The sequence below is a fragment of the Melitaea cinxia genome, chromosome 2, assembly GCF_905220565.1.
Source record: "Melitaea cinxia chromosome 2, ilMelCinx1.1, whole genome shotgun sequence".
NCBI classification, from domain to species: Eukaryota; Metazoa; Arthropoda; class Insecta; order Lepidoptera; family Nymphalidae; genus Melitaea; species Melitaea cinxia.
In genome coordinates, this window is record NC_059395.1 from 2,305,114 (window position 1) to 2,326,430 (window position 21,317).

A 21,317-nucleotide genomic window follows, 5' to 3' on the forward strand; every position below is an offset into this window, starting at 1 on the left:
AAGCGACGACCGTTGCTTTTAGATGCCTGCAACGTTACAAGCATCGAAAGTGCGTTGACGACCGTACCCTCAATCCCTCCCAGGAGCTCTAGTCACTGTAGTACTACTACAGAATCACAACATTGCTTGAGAACAGCTATAGCTTGCGAAAGCCTATTTAGCTGTTTTCTGTAAGATCGATGTACTACCCCAGTCGGGCTGCCCCAGGTTTTGAGCAGGATATTTTCCTGCTGTGCCCTACCTAAGCTTATGTAATTTATAACGTAGTCATAATTATAGTAATAAGTTAGTAATAATATTTTGTTTTCTTTAAAATATAATAACTTTTAATTTTCAACTTTACTACCACTACTGACCAGTAAAATTTTAAACCCTTTTGAAAGGAAAAAGCGGACGTGGGTCCGCGCTGCATAAAGAAAACTTTCCACGACTTGGATAAGAAACCTACGAAAAACCATTAAAGAATATAAGTTGTGTCATTATAAGCCATAAAAGCCTATAAATGTACCACTGCTGAACTAATATACTTCATCCCATCTAGTTGAAAATTAATAATGGAATTTTGTACCCTCTAGACATATGTCAATACAAGCTCAGTAAACATAAGATTATTAGCACTTCTGTTCTTTACCCCTTTTTTTTTCAAGGTTTTTACCAGTTTTATTACACAAAAACGAATATTAAAATAATATTAAAGACATACCTCTCGGCCTGTACTCGTAATCATCATCCATATTTAATATTTTATAAATTAGAATTTCGTTTGAACTGTAATGGAAGAGAAACTACGATATTAATTTGTTCATAATATTACAAAATATTTTGTTGCGAAGTCCAATATAAGACCTGCTTGAAAGACGTCAATTACAAACTAAGCTGATAAACTAACTACAAACGGTTTTTAGACAATCGTACCAAGTCGTAGGCGGTAGCGCGGATTAAGTTTTTAAGTAAAACTTTTTTACGCACGCTTGACTTGGGAAGTAAAGTGGTAAATGCGTGACGAGAGCGTTACGAAAAGTGTGATCGGGTGAGGCGAACGGAGCAAGAAAAGAGCGAGCATAGATTTTTTTTCTCTCTTTCTCTTATAGCCAGTTACATTTCGTTTATCTAAGACACAGTGCGGGCCTATTGCTAAAGAAATTTTACTTCAGTCGTGTGGTCAAAAGCACACTCGTTTTATTTTCATATAATATTAATAATCAATTAAACAAACGGTTCAGTAAAGTCACTTGTTCATTGTGTTTAGTTTTTTAATTTTTGTTTCAGGGTATTTTGTGCATAACACTGTTAGTAAAAAAAAAAAACAAATCATCGAGAACTAAAATTGCGCATAAAGCTTTAATGTTCAAGACAGTAGTTTAACTTTTTATTTACAGCTAAAAGAACTCAATTACGAAATGAAATAGAATGATTAAACGATCAAGTATACTCGCATTAGCATAAATAAGGCATAAACCTCAAAAATTTTTGTTTTCATAAATGTATACTTTGACTCTACTTGAGAGAAACTATGAACGGTCAAAAAATAATTAATAAAAAAGCTAGCTCTTAGAGTATACATAAAAATAAAGTACAGAATTGATATTGGAGACCGAGTTTCCGGCTCACGATATAATCTGCTTTCAAACCGGAAGAATTAAAAAAGAAAACGTAATACAATAAGAAGATTAAAAAAAAAAGCATAAATATCAAATTTCACTTGGGTGAGATACATTCTGACTATAGATTTAAAAAATGCTCGTATTGAAAAAAAATCAGATACAGATCATTAAGGCTAACTCAACAAGCTGTCACATCTTGCTGAAAGTAATTCGAAAATTTGACCACTAGATAAGTGCCAGCTTTCAATAACAGAATTATCAAAATCCGTACACTCAGTAAAAAGTAATAATGTCACACATTAAGAAAAACGCAATCGAACGGTGAACGACCTTCTCTTTTGAAGTCCTTTCAATTTAGAAAAAAAACGAGGGTGCTTTAGAGCACACGACTTACGTAGAACTTCTCAATTTCCATTCGCCTCGCCTGATCACACTTTTTGTAACGCTCGCGTCACTCATTCCCCAGCTTACTCCTTAATTCAAGTGTGAGTAAAGAAATTATACTTCAAAAAGGTTTAATAATGTTATACTGTGATAATGTCACTAAATCATATGCATTTGAATATTCACCTAATTGAGTTTAATATCGTAATATACAATTTGAAATTTTCCATTATCCATTATTGAAATGTTATTGAGCGGAGCAATAAGCCACAATTTTTAGGGGTTTTGTCTACTATGACATAGAGTGGGAACGTACCAATTGATTCTAAATCTCTCCTGTTCTAGAAAAGTATTTAATGTCAATTTTATATTCAACTAGCTCTTACCCGCAGCTTTGCTCGCATCGAATTTTTGTTAGTAAAAAGTATCCTATGTTACTTCTAATATCTGCATGAATATGTGAACAAAGTTTCATGATGATCGGTTAAGTAGTTTCCGCGTGAAATACCGCGTGAGTTATAATATTAGTAGGGATTCAGTGTTTTTCCAAATAAACGCGTCAATTATCTCTTATTTCCCAAAAAAAAACCGAGGTAGGGTAGCTACAGCAGGATATTTCCGGCTCAAAAATGAAGCAGCTCGACTGGATCACTACCTCTACCTTGTAGAAGATTACAGCTAAATAATACTGTTTTCAAGCAGTCTTGTTTTTTCTGTTGGTGAATGAGGTGACCAGAGCTCCTGGGGGGAATAAGGGATAGGGTAGGGAATGTACTTGCGACGATTCTGGTGTTGCAGACGTCTATAAGCTACGGTAATCGCTTACCATCAGGTGAGCCGTACGCTTGTTTGTTGACCTAGTGACATAAAAAAAAAACTTTGATTTTTTGAATAAACAAAAAGGACTTAGAATGTTCCACCATTGGAGAAAGACCTCTTCGCCTATGTTATAATGGTTGAAGATTAAGTAACCACTCTACTCTGCTACGGGATAATCCCAAGCTATACAAGTATTTTGGTGCAATATCGATTCTTCAATAAAAACTTTTTAGTTCTACCATAGACAAGAGAGCATGAAATTTATGAATGTTCAAAGTTTATCGCTTTTCGTGTTTATGGTGTGTGAAGTCAATATTTTGCTGTAAAAATTACACGTGATATAGTAGCTCAGAGCTCTTAAAACTTGTGATTATTTTTTTTCTTCAACTACTTGTTGATCTGTTTGAGGTTACTATTGCTTTGGGTTTATTCACTACACCTGATCTATGAGTCATACTAGAAATTATTATTCCAATTGTTTAATGAAATTGGTTCATGAAACTAATTGGAAATTTAGTATGTGGTTTAGGAATTCCCCTAACTGTGAAATGGTGTGACGTTTTATATTCTGATAATTTAGTTGATTTCATTTGGTTTGTCTTTGTGGTAACTTGTAGATGTGTGAAAATTCCTTTAAAGAGGATGGTCACATGGCGACTTTGTATTTGAATAAATATTTGTTTCTGGTAAAGATGTTTGTTCTCATAAAAATCCCCACTATACCTCGGAGAGCACGTAAATTGTCGGTAACGGTTGTTAAAATAAGAAACGTAATAGGAATGTTACTCTTGGTAGCGAAATCAATAATCACCGACATAAAGGAAAGCAAGGTGAATTAGCCCAACTATGGAACCTTACATACTGAATCACTATCAACTAAAGAAATATAAGCAATAAATACACGATAAAATTATATGGTTTCGGTTAGGTTTCAAACAGGAAACCAACACAAACACAAATTCCCATAAAACTAGAAACATCCAAATATATCATCAACAAGGGAATTCGTGCAATAGGCAATATAGCGATCACTGTACTTAGCACGAAGTTTGTCTGAGACGTTTTCTGCAGATCAACAGCGTGATGGAATATACCATGCAAAATTCAGTATATATAGAAGCCAGAATAGAATTCCAAAAATAAAAATCAATAATTGATCAGCAGGTTGTATCTTGGACCATAACAGAAAGATCGATACTAAGCTTCCATCAAACTAATCGGCTTGATAAGCAACATGTAATGGTGTTAACGCTTTATTTTCAGTGTTGCATGTGCAAGTTTAACCTTCGCTCCGGCTGTTTTTATTAAAAATGAAGTTCTTGGTTGTGGCAATTTTAAGTTAAATGTACTTGGAATGAGCGTATGTTGAATTTAATATTTGTATACTATACGCATTTAATATATTAGTTTCTATCAGAAACTGTTATTTTTTTTTAAAGATAATATAAAAATACTTATGAAGGTTCCATAGAGTGTAATTCACAACGCTGTTTATACGCCCATTATTATAAATCTCTCAGATATTTTCAAAGAATGAGAAAAGAAATAAAAATATCCTTAAGTTGGTTTCCTCTACATTTGCTAGCATAAGTTTTTTTCTTATTAATAAAATTTAGCCAAGACGCTCTAAATTTTCTATTCTTGAATTTCTGTATCTACTGATATATTTTCGCCTAGGCCTTGCTATATTGCCATCAACTTTTTTGTATAATTTTTCTGTACATTATTTTTAGTGCAATAAAGTATATAATATGAACGCTCGAGTATGATCATCATCATCAATCATTACAGCCTATACAGTCCACTGCTGGACATAGGCCTCTCCAAGTTTACGCCATAAACAGCGTGAACTCATGTGTTTTGCCCATAGTCACCATGCTGGCCAGGTGGATTGGTGACCGCATGGCTGGCTTTGTCGCACCGAAGACGCAGCTGCCCATCTTCAGCCTGTGTATTTCAAGGCCAGCAGTTGGATTATCCCGCCATCGGTTACCTTATTAAGTTCCAATGTGGTAGTGGAACTGTGTTATCTATTAGTCACCTCTTACACCCACGACACCTTGAAATCCACGGAAAGAGAGGGGGTGCCGTATAAAGATTATATTCTTTACTGCCGTAACCACACAGCTAAGTAATTAGTTAATTACTAACCATGATTAAATTTCTAAGCAATCAATGATTGGTAAAATTGTATTATTACTTCCTGATAAATAAATAAATGGAACATTTACCTTCAGACTTTCTTCGTAAATCAGGCGACAGAAGCAGCAGACTTTTGTCGATTTCACCTTCTCTTTGTTGCGGAACTTTTTTATCGGTTTTATTGTACACAAGAAATTTCGTTAACTGATCCATTTTAGGAAATAAACTTTTTATTTACAGTAGCTTTCAAATCTACGATGAAATTAGATGATATTGTGGAACTGGTTTCAAAATTAAATGAATTGTTATTTGTATTAAAAGATACAATCCAGAATTGGACGTGTCAAATATTATAACGAAAACAGTGCAATGTCTAAAGTTATTCGTGCGAATAAGGTGATTTCAGATCGATAACTGATCGCAGATGTTACGTGGTGCAAATACTTTGTTACGTTCAGTTTGACAAATTTAAACATAAGACAGTAAAGATAAAATGTTGTGCAAGGTGCGAACGCCGCAAATGGCGGAATAATTCTGTGAACGCCAACACAATGTGGCACAGAATGCTTATGCAAATCACAATTTGCGTTATTCCTATACTCGCATGCTTAAATATTCAGGTTTGCACGTGGAAACGGCAGGACCGCCGGCGTTACAAATTGATTCAAATTTTTTTGCTCAACTCCATACAGTGTTTCGGATTTTACCGTACGAAAATTTTTACCGAATTTTTAAATTTTAAATACAATTTCTAAGTAATTCGTGTTCTCATACATTTAGAAGATTGTTTATTGTTTAATTATCTTAAGTACTTTAAACTGTTTCTACTGATATTTTCGTATTTTAATAGAGTATCTCTCGTATCTTACATAAAACCGCTTAGTTTTTTTTTAATCATTAATCTCTTACTTTATCCTCCTTTTGGTTAATTTTGAACAAAAGGTACCCACCCTCTCTAGTCTAAGGTAAAAAACGCTATTAAATTAAACGTTTAAGTCGTTAACTTTTTTTTTGTTTTTTTTTTCTCATTTTATATAAACTCATTTCTAATGCTCTTTTCAGAAATTAGAATTAGTTAAGTATCATAACCAAGTTTTGAAGAATAAGATGGAATATTGGAAGTTTGTAGACTTACTAACTACCCGCTTATGGGTTTTAAGGGAGTACAAGTAACGAAAGATAAATATGCTAAATCTTACGAATGTCGATGCGCGAGACAGGTGAAACTACAAATTCCCGAAATTCCTATTAGGTTAGAAATTAAAAGAAAAAGAAAAGAGCCGCAATTACAAATAAAAAAAACCGACACGTGGAGAGAAATGTGCTGACGTCTAATAATCTTGACGAGATAATAAATTGCCTGCATTGTTTCCTCAGAGTAAATCCGAATCATAAGCGAAACATACAAAATTCTGAGCAATCTTGGAACGAAATATACTGTTGATGTAAGTTATTTATTTGGTCATGGGATAATACAAGGATATCCCATAATCGCGTCTATTTAGACCTTTTGCGGTTCGAAGGAAAATCATATAAAGTGTGATGCAGATTGAATGCGGTTCGAATCAGTGCGGCGCGTTAAATTTTTATGGCGATTCTAAAATAAATTTTTAGGTGAAAGTAAATCAAAAACTATGTCAAAACTATTCTATTGTTTTTGTTTCTGTTATACTGTACTGTTATAATAGTAAATACCGTTGTTGCTCTTAGTAATAAAATTATCCGCCGATCCGCAGTAGTAAAACCTAGTTTTTCAAGTTTAAAATCAACGCTTTCTATCATACTCAAGCGTTCATATAGGAATATCAAGGTGAAAATATACAAGTAGATACAGAAAGTCAAGAATAGAAAATTTAGAGAGTGTCGTAGTTTAATTTTTAATAGCTTCAGCCTGTAATATCTCACTGCTTAAAGGCATCTTCTACCATGTAGAAGAAGGACCAGAGCTTAACCCACCATGCTGCTCCAATACGGGTTATGAGTAAGGGATCGCTTTCAGTTGTACATGATAATAACCGAAACCGACAGCTCAGCGTGCTCTCCAAGGCACGGTGGGGAAATCCACAAAGACTAACAACCAGACAGGAATAAATATTTGTATAAACACAAATATCCACCCCGAGCGGGAATCGAACCCAAACTCCAACAAATAATAATCACAGTAAGAATAATACAATCTTATAAAATTATTAGAAGCATAAATTTAAATGATAACAGTATTTACTGTGTAACTACCCTACAAAACAGACAACAATGATAGCGACTGACTAATCGTAAATGAATATTAACCATTCGAAAGAAGGTGTCACCATATTTGTACTGTTCCAGTATTAAACGAATAAACAAAAAGAGTAATATCGACGCAAAATCGAATATTTTCATAATTATCAGAATTAAAAATTCAAAAGCTAACACGATATTTACTAAGCGTCGAATCGCGTTTCGTGTGTTAAGCATCTGAAAGTAACGTCCAATTCTCGACGATATTTCTTATCTCCCCTTGCCCTTTTTTCGACGACCGTTTTTTACGTAAAATTAGAGTAATTTGTAACATCTTTCTCTTTATGTAGTGACCCGGTAGCTACTCTGTAATACGATCCGACAATAATATCTTATACCAAACAACAGCACTGATTATAATTACGATCCAGCTATAACCGGAATTAACCGGATTGGATTTCAAAAAGCCTATCACCAATTGTTGGTAACTAATTGAATAGCTTGTTTAGTAAATACATAGGCTTATTAAATGTGTTATAAATATTAGTTTTATAGAATTAAAAAAAAATCAAGAAAAATACATTGGTCTGGTTGTTAAAGTTATGTTTGGGTCCTAACGAATTTTCCCCACGATAACACTTATCTAGATACATTTATCACGCCCGAAACCCCTAAGTGACATCTAAATCGCCATTTTCGAGTGACCTTACATATAAGTGGACAATGATCTTAATTCTTACATACTAGGGACAGTTACATTACATTAAATTTCTAAGTATATTATCCATTAGCTCCCCCAAGCGGTTTAACACGTGTTAATTCGAGAAAATAATAATAATAATAATAAACCACTTTATTGCAACTAAAGATAGTATACATAGCAAACCTTAATTCTAGATACATATAGTGCAATGGGCGATCTTATCACTAAATAGCGATCTCTTCCAGATTACCCAACAGAAAAAAGCTAGCAGTGTAACGGGCTTGCGCAATAGTAATAACGTTTAATCAGAATACATATATAAATTTCTACAAACATACATACATATATACACATGCAACTAAAATACAATAAATAAATAAATCATATAAATTTATATATATTTATATACACACATTCATACATATACACAAACACGGGTACATAAATACATACATACAAACACATACACATATACAAACACATACACATATATATACATATACACATATATATACATATACATAAAAATAGCCAATAGCCGTCCTCGGTAAATGGGCTATCTAACACAATAATAATTTTTCGAATCGAACCAGGAACTATCTTGAAATTAACGCGTTTAAACAAACAAATAATCATATTTTTCAGCTTTATAATATTGGAATAGAAATAAATTAATCGCTGATGTGTGAATAAAAAAAAACAGCTTATATACGAGTCTACTTCCGAACTATTACACTAAATTGGATGAATCTTTATTTTTCTATTCGTTATTATCAATAGAAAGTATTTGTACAATAATTGTGTTTGCCAGTAAACGAAAAAAAAACCGACTTCAATCACATCGACAAGTAATACAACGTAGGTAGACGAAAAAATAGTCAAGTAAATTCGCATTCTCCAAGATTAATCCAAAAGTTGTATTCAGATCTCGATGAAATTTAAATGTGACTACACGATAACATCGGCTTTCGATTAAATTGAAAATCATCAAAATCAGTACACCCAGTATAAAGTTATGGGGATTTTCGATGATTTCCCTCGATTTCTCGGGGGTCTCATCATCAGATCCTGGTTTCCTTATCATGGTATCACACCTAAGATATTTCCTTTCCAACAAAAAAAGAATTATCAAAATCGGTTCATAAACGACGAAGTTATCCCTGAAAATACATTAAAAAAATTATACTACTACTTTTTTGAAATCGGTTAAAAAGAAAAAATAATTTAAAACAAAATGTGGCGACACTAAACTCACGGGTTCATCTAGTTTTTATGTGAAATAAAGAACTAATTGTTCCATAGTAAATTATTCCTGTGTAAAATATAACATTATTACATATATTGGTTACGGGGAAAACTGACTAAACAACTAAAAATAGTTGAAAACTCTTAGAATCGAAACCACAACCACAAATGATCGCAAATTAAAGAATATGTAAAAAAAAAAATCTGTATTTTTAATATTTAGGTTTGTACTGTGAAGACAGTTTTATATAGATTGACGTCAAACGCTTCACTCTCAACGGCACCCCAGAAGGATTATCTTCTATGTTGGGAGATCGGAAACACACACTACACAAGCACAAACGCCCAGACCACGACTAACACCTGCATACCCTATACAAATGTTTATCATGTGCGTGCTGTGACCTCTACGCGAATGCTTTGTAAAATAATTAATACAATGATACGCGATTAAGTAGGTATTTACGTTATATATTCACACAGGTGTTGGTTGACTCTGCAGTTTGTCAGTATACGACTCGTAAGCGAGCTTATCGCGCTTCGAACTTTGACAGTGACATTTATAGAGCGCTTGAATAGTTTTGGTACATGAATTTCGTTCGTTATGTCCTGTATTATGTTTAAATTTTAAATTATTATTTAGTTATAGTGTAATACGTTGACGTGTAGTAAAATGAGGTACGACTAAAATAATGAGCAGTGTGACATTTATCAAACTTACATTAAACAATATTATTACAAACAAAGCCGTTGAACTGAAAATAAGAGAAAAAGCGTACTTACAAAAAATGGAAACATGTACAATAATATACAAGAATGTCAAAGTTATATGAAATACAGCTTTCTTTACATAAAACCTTAAAGTTTTACTTCAACATTTTATACTATATATATCTGATGAGGGAGAAAAAAATTATTTACTGTGTGTGACCCCTACACACGCCTTGCCTCTTGCGATCCCCGCTCTGTCACCGAACGCTCAATATCTGTATCAATGGCTATACTAAAAGATCAGATTTATGAAAACTTTTTAACGATCACAGGTATAAAAAGTTAGTACAGAGCTGAGCTGAATTAGCCTTTAACGTCCCAGAGAGAAGGGTCAAAGATTAAACAAAAGATAGGATTTGTCTACGATAAGTAATTATCGCTACCAAACGTCTATAATTAAAACCTTTTGACTATTTACTATATATTTGACTAGCCCGTTGGCGCAGTTTGTAGTGACCCTGCTTTCTGCTCCGAGGGTTGTGGGTTCGATTCCCACCTCGAGTCTGGGTGTAATATAAATATTTATTTATATATTTATATATGTATTATTTATAAGTATGTTATCGATAAAAAAAAAAAATATATGTAGCTATATACCAGTCGGCTGTTACCTATAACACAAGCATTAAGTTGCTTACTTTAGGAACAGACGACTGTGTGTGTATTGTGTAGATATTTATTTATTATTTATTTATTTATTTATTTATAAAACCAAGACCGCCATCTTTACGTGCCCTCCGAGTTGCGGTAGGGAATTATGTCCTTGTACCAGAAATGAATGTCATGATACTTTGTTTATTATTGTATAATTTTTCATGACGCTGCTTAGTTTTAGGAAAAAATTATATTCGCATTCATAGTTGTGACTTGTAATCGTAATAATTTATTTTTATCATCGATCAATACATATGATACTAATGAACAATATAATACTAATAATACAATATAATACTAATGAATGACAATCTGTGTATAGAAATTATAAATTCTGTAATGCAAGAATTTTTAATTAACTATTTGCTATTTATTATTATTATTGTTTTGTGTAATTAACACGTTCGCGGACGCACCGGCTATAACAGGCATCAGTGACTTACTCAGAATGACACGCCGGCTATAGCCTTTATGTTCTTTCCGCAATTTGGGGCACAACGGCTTTAGCAGACGATTTTCTATATTACTACCGTATATTTTATCATCGAGTGCCCCTAAATTGGAACTTTCAAATCGCTAGGTGTCATATAACATATCTTATTACACCTTCGAAAGGTCACTACACTTGTGTCGTTGTGTGCGCACGCACACTGACGCACCTGTCATAGCAGCGACAATTGTATGGAAATTTGTTAGTCGACCGGCGAGTGCCCCCAGGAGCGGAGGTGTCGTGAGTGTATTTATCACGCGGTTTTCGTACTGCTATAGTGGTAAGTTTACTTAATTTTTAAAGTAAACATGGATAAACTGTTACTAATATTATATAACAATACTCATTTAATACAATATTTGCTATAAATTACCTATTTACGTTTACCTTATTTGAGTAAAACTAATAGTAAAACATGGCTACTTTTCAGATGTCTAGACAAGAACCGAATGGGAGTAAACGAAAAATTTATGATCCATACGAAAGAGAAAACGAACGATTATTGAAATTATTCAGTGATGCTTCCTCTGGCGAGCTGTCTTCTGGTTCAGAGGAACCTGAAATGCCGAGTGATAGCGAATCATTGTCAAGTGAGTCGGAACAGGATCCTTACAATGATTGTGATGGTGACTACGGTTCAGACACTAACTATATACCTAATGAAGATAGCGGGTCATCCACAACTCATGTGTCTGACTCTGAAGAGGACAGTGGTAAGGTAAAGCATTTCAAAACACCTAAGCAGCCAACTCAACGCAAACAAGTACTGTCTGTAGAATCTCCAGTAGATTCTCCAATTACCTTAAAAGGCCTAGGATCACATGTTCGTGTTTCTGCTTCGGATGAGTCAGCGGCTTCAATCGCTATTTCGTCCCCAGCTAATATGAAAAATTCACTTGATGCAATTCAGTCACATATAGATACTATTAAAAGATCTAAGGAGCCAACTCAACGCAAACAAGTGCTTTCTGTGGAATCTCCAGTTACTTTAGAAGGTGGGAGCGTTCATGTTTCTGAGTCGGCTGAATGTTCAGATAACTTTATTGCCATGTCGTCTGCCGCTATTACGCGTAATAGGCAAGATGAACAAGTGCTTTATGTTGATTCTCCAATTACATTAAAAGACCTAGGAATACATGTTCGTGTCCCTGCTTCGGTTGAGTCTGCCGATTTTACTGCTGCTTCGTCCCCAGCTAATATGGAAAATGCACCTGATTCAAACCAATCACATACACATATTATTAATTTACCTTCGTTTGATTCCGATACATCTCCACCAAGATCAATAGACTCAAATACGCTTTTACAGGATATTGACTGGACGGACAATAAAAATTCAGTATCTACTCAAAATATTGAGACGACAGTACAAATACCAATTTCGCACACAGTATACAATCAGGAACCTATAATAACCAGTGCCAATCATCAACGTCCTAGGTCACCACATATCATAGACGAAGAATGGCAAACATCAACTGCTCCTATACCAGAATTTGAATTCAATGACAGCGCTGTTGGACCTCAGTTTTTCGTTGATGCAAATACGTCTCCAATAGAAGTATTCAATCGTTTCTTTTCTGACTCAATAATTGAACAACTTGTAGATCGCACCAACAAGTACGGTGCTGCATTATGCAATATTAATAGACCACACACTAGAGGCAGTCGAAAAAAACCTTTAATCCAACTTCCATAGAAGAAATAAAGCGATTCCTAGGCCTATGCATTTTGCAATCTCATGTCGAAACACCGAATATTCGAAAACTCTTTACATTCACTGATCCACTATATTACCATCCCATATTCACTCACTGTATGTCTGGGAGAAGATTCGAACAATTATTGAGATGCTTGTGTGTTTATGAAGGGAATGCCAAAGGTATAAATAAAGTATTAGGTTTTGCAAACCAAATGATTGCTACTTTTCAGAATTTATACAATCCACATAAACAGCTTTCTTTGGATGAATCACTGCTTTTATTTCGCGGACGATTGTCTTTCAGACAATACATCAAAACGAAAAAAGCGAAATATGGAGTCAAATTTTATATTCTGACTACCAGTGACGGCTACATTTTAAATTTTAGAATTTACCAGGGCAAGAACGAAACAAGCGATGACATAGACACTAACACAAAATCAAAAACTGAAAGACTGGTTATGAATCTGATGCAGCCATATTTATTCAAGGGTCATGAGCTTTACATGGATAATTATTACAATAGCGTGGCCTTATCTGATAGACTTTTAAACTGCATGACACATACAACAGGTACTTTAAGGAAAGATAGAAAAGACAATCCGAAAGATGTTGTGAGCAAAGTACTTAAAAAAGATGAACATGTATGGATGAGAAAAGGAAAGGTGTATGTTTCAGCCTGGAAAGATAAACGAATTGTGACTATGATCACAACACAACACCACCCTCGACTGGTCGTAACTCGGAATAGATTTGGCAAACAATTGACAAAGCCTAAAGAGATCGAAGTATATAATAAATATATGTCTGGTATAGACATTTCAGACCAGATGCTGTCTTATTATTCGACTCCAAAAAAGACAGTACGGTGGTATAAGAAAGTCTTTTTCCATATTTTTGATATGGCCTTATGGAATGCCTATTATACGTTTCGAAAACATTGTAACGATAAAGAAACGATGCTCGGTTTCAGAGAACATGTCATTAGATATTTACTAGGTGTTGACAACTTAAATTGCACTGATCTCATTACTTCTAAAAAACCGACAAACCCAAGAACATCAGGGAACCCGAGAATGTCCCTACCTACAAGTAATCAGGACAGGGGCCAAGAAGGGACGACTTTGCAAGCGTTAAACCACTGGCCTGAACCAATACCAAAAACAGAAAACTGTAAACGTAATAAGGCTTTTTTAAAGTGCCGCTTATGCTCTAAAAACAAAATTAAAAAGGAAACTAGCTACCGGTGCAAGGGATGCTCCAGTAAACCACCATTATGTCCTGGATGTTTTGAGCAGTGGCATTGCCAAATAGAAAATATCGACTGATAATAATTATGATTACCTCCTAATAATTATAAGAGTTTAATTGATATAATATCGTGCTGTGATTAAAATTGTACTGTTTAATTAATATAAGCAAGTTCTAACGATGCCTTCCAATTGTTGAAAATTCTGTGATTTTCCAAAGTTTAATATTAAGTTTTTAATATAGGTAATTAATATAGGAATAAAAATATTATTATGTTGAGGTTTGAAGTACCATTTTTGTTAAATTTTTCCTTAATAATAATTTTTAGAACTACCTAAATGTGATAAAAGTGCCATTATAAATTAGTTTAAGTTATTAGATAATTATAAACAATTTGAAGTTTTACGAATCTGCCAAAAAATATAATATAAAACTGGCTGTCATTTTCCAAAATTTTACCATTAAAAACTTGAGTGTCAAATTAAAATAAGGAGAAAATATTATGTTCTTTAAAAGCCAGCATCTTGTTCTTTGCTGCGTTGTCTAGTATTTATCGTAGTTTCCTTGAAATTAAAATAAAAAACATATATTTGTTTTTTCATTGCGTTGAATCCCATAGTACCTCTTATTATATAGTTGTTATATATATTCACTAGTGAAACATTGGTTATATCAAGCGAAGGCTACAGCCGTTGCGTCTCATTGGTATAGTAATAACTATTCATTGGGGACACACCGGCTAGAGCAGGCGAAGGCTACAGCCGTTGCGTCTTATCGGTATTGTAGTAGACATTCACTAGTGACGCACCTGCTATAGCAGGCGAAGGCTATAGCCGGTGCGTCCTATTTGATTGTAATACACTATTTGACAGTGACGGAAAGGCTATAGCAGGCGAAGGCTATAGCCGGTGTGCCCTATTTGATTGTAATAAACTATTTGACAGTGACAGAACGGCTATAGCAGGTGAAGGCTATAGCCGGTGCGTCCTATCTCTATAATTATATACTTTTTTCAAGTGACGGAACAACTATAGCAGACGAAGGCTATAGCCGTTGCGTCCTATATGCATAGTTATTATATCGTTACTAGTGACGGAACGGCTAAAGCAGGTAAAGGCTATAGCCGTTATGATTTTATTTAAATACTTAGTACTTTTCACTAGTGACGGTGCGGCTACAGCATTTCATACAATAATGAAGTGTAAAAGTGGCGTTGCAAAATCGGCCCTAGTGTCCGCGAACGTGTTAATCTAAACAATGTAATCGTTACTGTTTTATTTCTAGTGTGTGCTTGCGGATTGATTTATTGTTTTAACCGAACAAATTCTACCTAATGATACACTTGTAATGGTAATTGTACTTGGACTGGAAAACAGTGTAATAATAATTATACAGAATAAATAAATAAATAAATATCTTATACCATACACACACGGTCGTCTGTCCCTATAATAAGCAACTTAATGCTTGTGTTACAGGTAACATCCGACTGTTAGAACTATTTTTTTTAATATACACACATATATTACACCCAGACTTAGGTGGGAATCGAAACCGCAACTCGCGGAACAGAAAGCAGAGCTACTACAAACTGCGCCAACGGACTAGTCAAAAGTAAAGTAAAGTATATCGCTGGTGTATCATACGAAATAATAAATAAATACAATGAGTACAAGACAAATATAAGCCCTGATCGGGAATCGAATCCACTGCCAACAGTTGTTACTACGATTATAAGTACGGCAACACCAAAATATATATCTAATTGTATTACTTTTGAAGTGAAAACTTCTTTAGCGGTGTTGCGCACTTTTTTGTGATGGGTAAAAAATGTTAAGCTCGTGTCAGCTGATCGCGTCAGCCCTCACGACGCGTGGCTGGATCGAAAATTCGTAAGACAGAGGGCGATTCGTAGACCGGTGGCTGGCGTGGCGTAGGAGAGGATGTATGCCCCTCTCTTTCTACCGTACAGCGAAAATGTATGCTTGCGTCTGCTGCTTCGTTTAGGCGGCGCAGGGCGCTTGCGCAAATGTTCGTGTGTGTTATTTTAATGTCAAATAATTGTAATAGTTCTGAAGTGTTAAATTTTTAATGTAATATAAATTTTCATGTTTGTGTACGATAGTGCAATAAATGAATATTGTATTTAACCACATAAATGATAGTAGGTACTTTTATACTGATAATAAACCAATTCCTGCAAAATTATTCCCTAACCATTTCAAAATATCAAAAATGCACAACGGTAATATTTAAGTTTTCACTTCTGCCCGTTTTTTTTTTTTTTGCTTTATACTTAACGTCCTTCACAAGAATTAACTTCTGTGTCTAGGGTGCGAATATACACACAATACACAAGAACAAACGTCCAGACTATGGCAAAGATATGTGTCGTCAATACAAATGTAGGCAATGTGCGGGAATACCCGCAACCGCCATCGCAGCAGACATAAACCAGCGCCGTGACAGTCAAAATATTACAATTATATAAACAGAAATATATTTTAAAATTACTACAATCCCTGTACTTCATTTGCAAGTACATATAAAAGTTTAACGATTAGATTTAGAAAACGCCCATTCGCTAAACACTACCGAGCTGGCAACACTTCATGTGGGAATAAACGCTTTAGCTATAAAACAAGCTGTAACCAAAGAAATGTTCTGCGGACAATTACAATGTAACACGCCGATTTGTGAATTTGTTAAATGATTCAAAATAAATAGAATTATAAAAAAAAAAAAAAACATTTAATTTGTTTCGTGATCTGTATTTACAATCTGAATACTTTCATTTTAATTAAATCCGCATGTCATTGTAATGATAACACGCTACACAACGCCACTTGAGAGTAGTATCATTTAGCTGTGACTTTCAATAAGGTAATTCCCCATTTGGGCTGCTTCGAATTTTGAATAATTGTTTTGTAATAACTTTTTGGTAAAAACGGATTCACGTGTATAAAATCATAAAATAATTTATATTTCCGTAATCCGATATTTGTGAATAAATAATAATTTGTCAGTCGTCTTGGGATGTTTATATTGAATTTAGAGTGAGATCATTTCATTTTTCGTAATGCTTTCAGTAAATCCCTTCATTTAATACTCATGTCATGGGACTGTGACCGAAAATTAGAAACCTGTGTTGTATATATTCGTGTAAATATTATAGGTTAGGAGTTAGAAAGGCAAAATTTGTTATATCGGTAGTAGAGAACTATGTGTACCAGTGAGATGTTTTAGACTGTATCAATTAATCATTAAGGTCACGTAGGAGTGCACACTGACAGAAAGTTCTGCCAGTTCTAACGTAATGGTGACTAAGCTTGGGGTATGTTATTCGGAAGGTAGATTCTGGAAAAAGCTAGAAATAATAATGAATAATTTGAATAAGAATAAAAAGGGAAACAAGCATGCACGCAACACTAAGCGCTTGTTTGCCCAGACAGACCATGCACTGGTTTTCCAACAAGGTGGCACAAGAAAATAGAAAACTTTAGTGTCAACCTATCATGGTTCCAAAAAAAAACAGTTTTCCATATGAAGTATAAGTAATTATTAGCATTTAACCCTATTAGTGAATTCTAATTAAACCGCCGTTTCTTTTTAATCATGGTAAAAGGAACAGGGTTATTAAAGTGTCATTGCTGCCACTCACATTTTCTTGGTAATCAATTCGTCAGCTCGTAGTGATCGGGGTCTTTAACATTGGACGAATTTCGCGACGCGTATATTAAAACAAGTAAGATTTATCATAAAATGGACATTTTATTTCTATTAATTATTTTAATGATTCAACATTACTTGATCTTTAATCTTGGATGTTAGTTATTATAGTATTTTAACATAATATTTTTTTTCCAAATTATTCATCCAATTCTTGTAAAAGTTTAATTATAGCGACAACCTTATAATTGCGGGCGATTTTCGCTTAGAGTATTCAGCTTTTCTCATTCATATTTAAAAAAAATATATTACTTTTGATCTGGATTATTCTTGTGGTTCTTAAACTATCGACCCCGTTTCCTATCTCGAATGTCTATTAATTGCCTGTTGATATTGTCCATTAATCCGCTTAGCAGTAGTGTGGTTAATTATGCTTATACGCTTCCTCTATATAGAATAAGATATATGCTCTAGTCGAAAATAATTATTATTGTTATTCAGTTTAATAAATGGATAAGGATACTTGTAACCATTAAAAACATTTACGTTACTTCATAAAAAGGACGAGGTTCTCGCGTCGACTGTATTTTTTAAACAACAAGGTCGGTAAACAAGCGTACGGCTCACTTGAAGGTAAAGGATTACCGTAGCTTATATACAACCAAGAGCTTGGTCACCTTATTCACCACAAAAACACAACCCTGCTTGAGAGCAGTATTTTTTTTTTATGTCACTAGGTCGGCAAACAAGCGTACGGCTCACCTGATGGTAAGCGATTACCGTAGCTTATAGACGCCTGCAATACCGGAATCATTGCAAGCGCGTTGCCGACCCAATCCCCAATCCCCCCAGGAGCTCTGGTCACCTTACTCACCAACAGGAACACAATACTGCTTGAAAGCAGTATTATTTAGCTTTGATCTTCTGTAAGGTCGAGGTACTACCCCACTCGGGCTGCTCCATATTTTGAGCAGGAAATTCCTGCTGTGCCCTACCTCAGTTAAGTATTATTTAGCTGTGATCATCTTTAAAGTCGAGATACTTCTTCAATCGTGCTGCTCTAGATTTGAGCTGGATATTTCCTGCTGTGCCCTATCTCAAGTCAGTATATGTGTTTCCTCATAACGTTTTGAAATGAACTATTAAAGTTTGAGCGAGAAGGGAAAAGTAGTTTTTGAGTAATGCCTAATAATCAATTAAATTCAGTTCAGTCAATTTAAAATAAAGTCATTATTTCGTTTGACAACAAACATACTTATTTATTTTTTAAATTAATTATTAATCGTAACGATACGTTTTGACTAAATTTGTCATGTTTATTCGAAACATCGAACAACATATTTAAAATACATAACAAAAAAGATTAATTATATTACACACATGAAACATTGTTCGTCATGTTGTGACGAAAATTAATTTCATGTTTAAAGCTATAATATTCAATAAACCACGAGTAAAAGAGGTAATTAGATCGTACATAGTGACCTTATAATTAGCGATGTTATTGCTATGATAATAATATATAACAATATTTAAAAGTGTGGTTTTTGAAACATAAACAAATTTAAATATATACATAAATGTGTGTGAATATATGTGTGGGTAACTACAAATAAATTTTGCTAAAATGCTACTGAACTAATCTTATACAAATAAAAATGAATGTTGCTAAGCGCATAACTCAAGCATGGCTCGACCGATTCGGCTAATTTATTTTTTTATATGTTCCTTAAAGCCCACGGAAGGTTTTAATACTAAAAAAAATAATTTTTACTATTAACTTTTGACTGAACGAAGTCTCTCCGGATAGCTTGTAAAAAATGTTTCTGCAAATACGTATATATGTGTAATATATTATTATAAAATATATATAACTGGTTGCTTTTTTGCCCATTTTTCTACTTTTAAATAATTAACAAAACAATTAAGTATAGGTGTCGTAAAAGATTTTTAAGTTCCTTATGGCAGGCTTAACATTTAGCTGGACGAGCGAACTGAAAAAAATGTGATACTAAAACCGTAAGAAAAATATATAACGGAAGTGACGTAATATCAGTCACACGACTATATAATATGACGTTTGTAAAACTAAAAATATTACTAGTAAACTTTTTTTTAAATTATTTATGTAATTTTATACTGTCGACCAAAATAAATAAAGACATATGTTTTTTATTTTACTTAATAGTTTGAATTATTATTATTATTATTTTATTTTCTAAAATACTAAATTTCCTAAGTACTTTTATGTACTTAGTTAAAAACGAATCAACAAAATAAAAAAAAAATCAAGAACTAGAAAATGCATATAATAATAATAATAATAATAATAATAATAATAATAATTTTATTTCAGACAAAGTCCATACATAATTATATAATTCCATATAAAATTCAACATTTTTTTTTCAAATTGTGTTGCTTCTATACTATCCGAAGGAATTCGTTCCTACCTGGTGTCCCATGACACGGCATAATTTTTTTTTATTTTGAAACTACAATTTATTATCTCATCTTTTATCGTAACGACAAGAATATTTAAGTTTTCTTATATAGCAAGGCTTTAAAAAAAATTAACTGTCTTTTTTTACAGTTATTCTGAAATAGGGTTAATATTGAGAAGATTAATTCATCAGAACTCACCCTTTTCTCGTTTAAGGTTTTCAGTATTATCCATTATTAACTGGAATAAATCCGGTTTCTTAGAGCTCTGTGCCACATTGTGTTTTAAATTTTTCCAACTACATTTCAAATTAGTCATTTTCGTGCGTTTTACATATTTATGACTGTGTTCCTAATCTAAGCGTTACTACATCGACTGTTTCGTGGTGAATAAACTTAATTCTAACTTGAGGGTGCCTTATAGCTCTATATATATGTAGTTTTACACGAAGTGTTAAACTACACTTTTCTTTTTGTCGTACGATGCTTGAACAATTTTGATATTTAGGAAATATTTATCGATACTATAATAATATTATTAAGTTTGTCAATTTACCGAACAAGGCTATAGGTTATATTACGTTTTTTACTTTAAAAAAATAACAATATGTTTAATAGGTATATGATACAGATTAGACAAATTTTTCTATCCAGTATACTTCAAAAATTTTCTTTGACATCTTAGTCAGTAAAAGGCGGCTAAAATCTATATATCTATATAGTATACGAAATAAAATGAAAGACAGACAAAAGGTACCTAGTAGTTATCGCAAAAAAGCATCGCTTAAGCATTTACAAATTATTTGAAAATGCAGATTTTAATTATATTTCTTTTTTGCAAAGATCAAGATCATCGCATCTGAATCTAAATCGACCTGAGTGTCGTACTAGACTCACAGTATCATTTCAAGGTCAGTTCCCTGCCATTATAACGACCGAATTCACGTTTTGAGTGCTCAAAGTCATTAGCGGGCAACAATCGAGAAATGAGTAGCAATTTTACCATGTTTTTGTTCGATTTCAAATGGATCGCAATATTGAGTGCATTTCTTTGTGTAATATAATAACATGTGTATTTGTTTGGATGGAAACTTTGTATGTTATTTTAATGAACCATTGTATGATTTGATTGAAATGAGAATTTCTAATTATTTTAACAATGTATGCGCTTACTCTTGAAATTATATTTGATACATATTTTTAGTCATGCATGTAAGTATA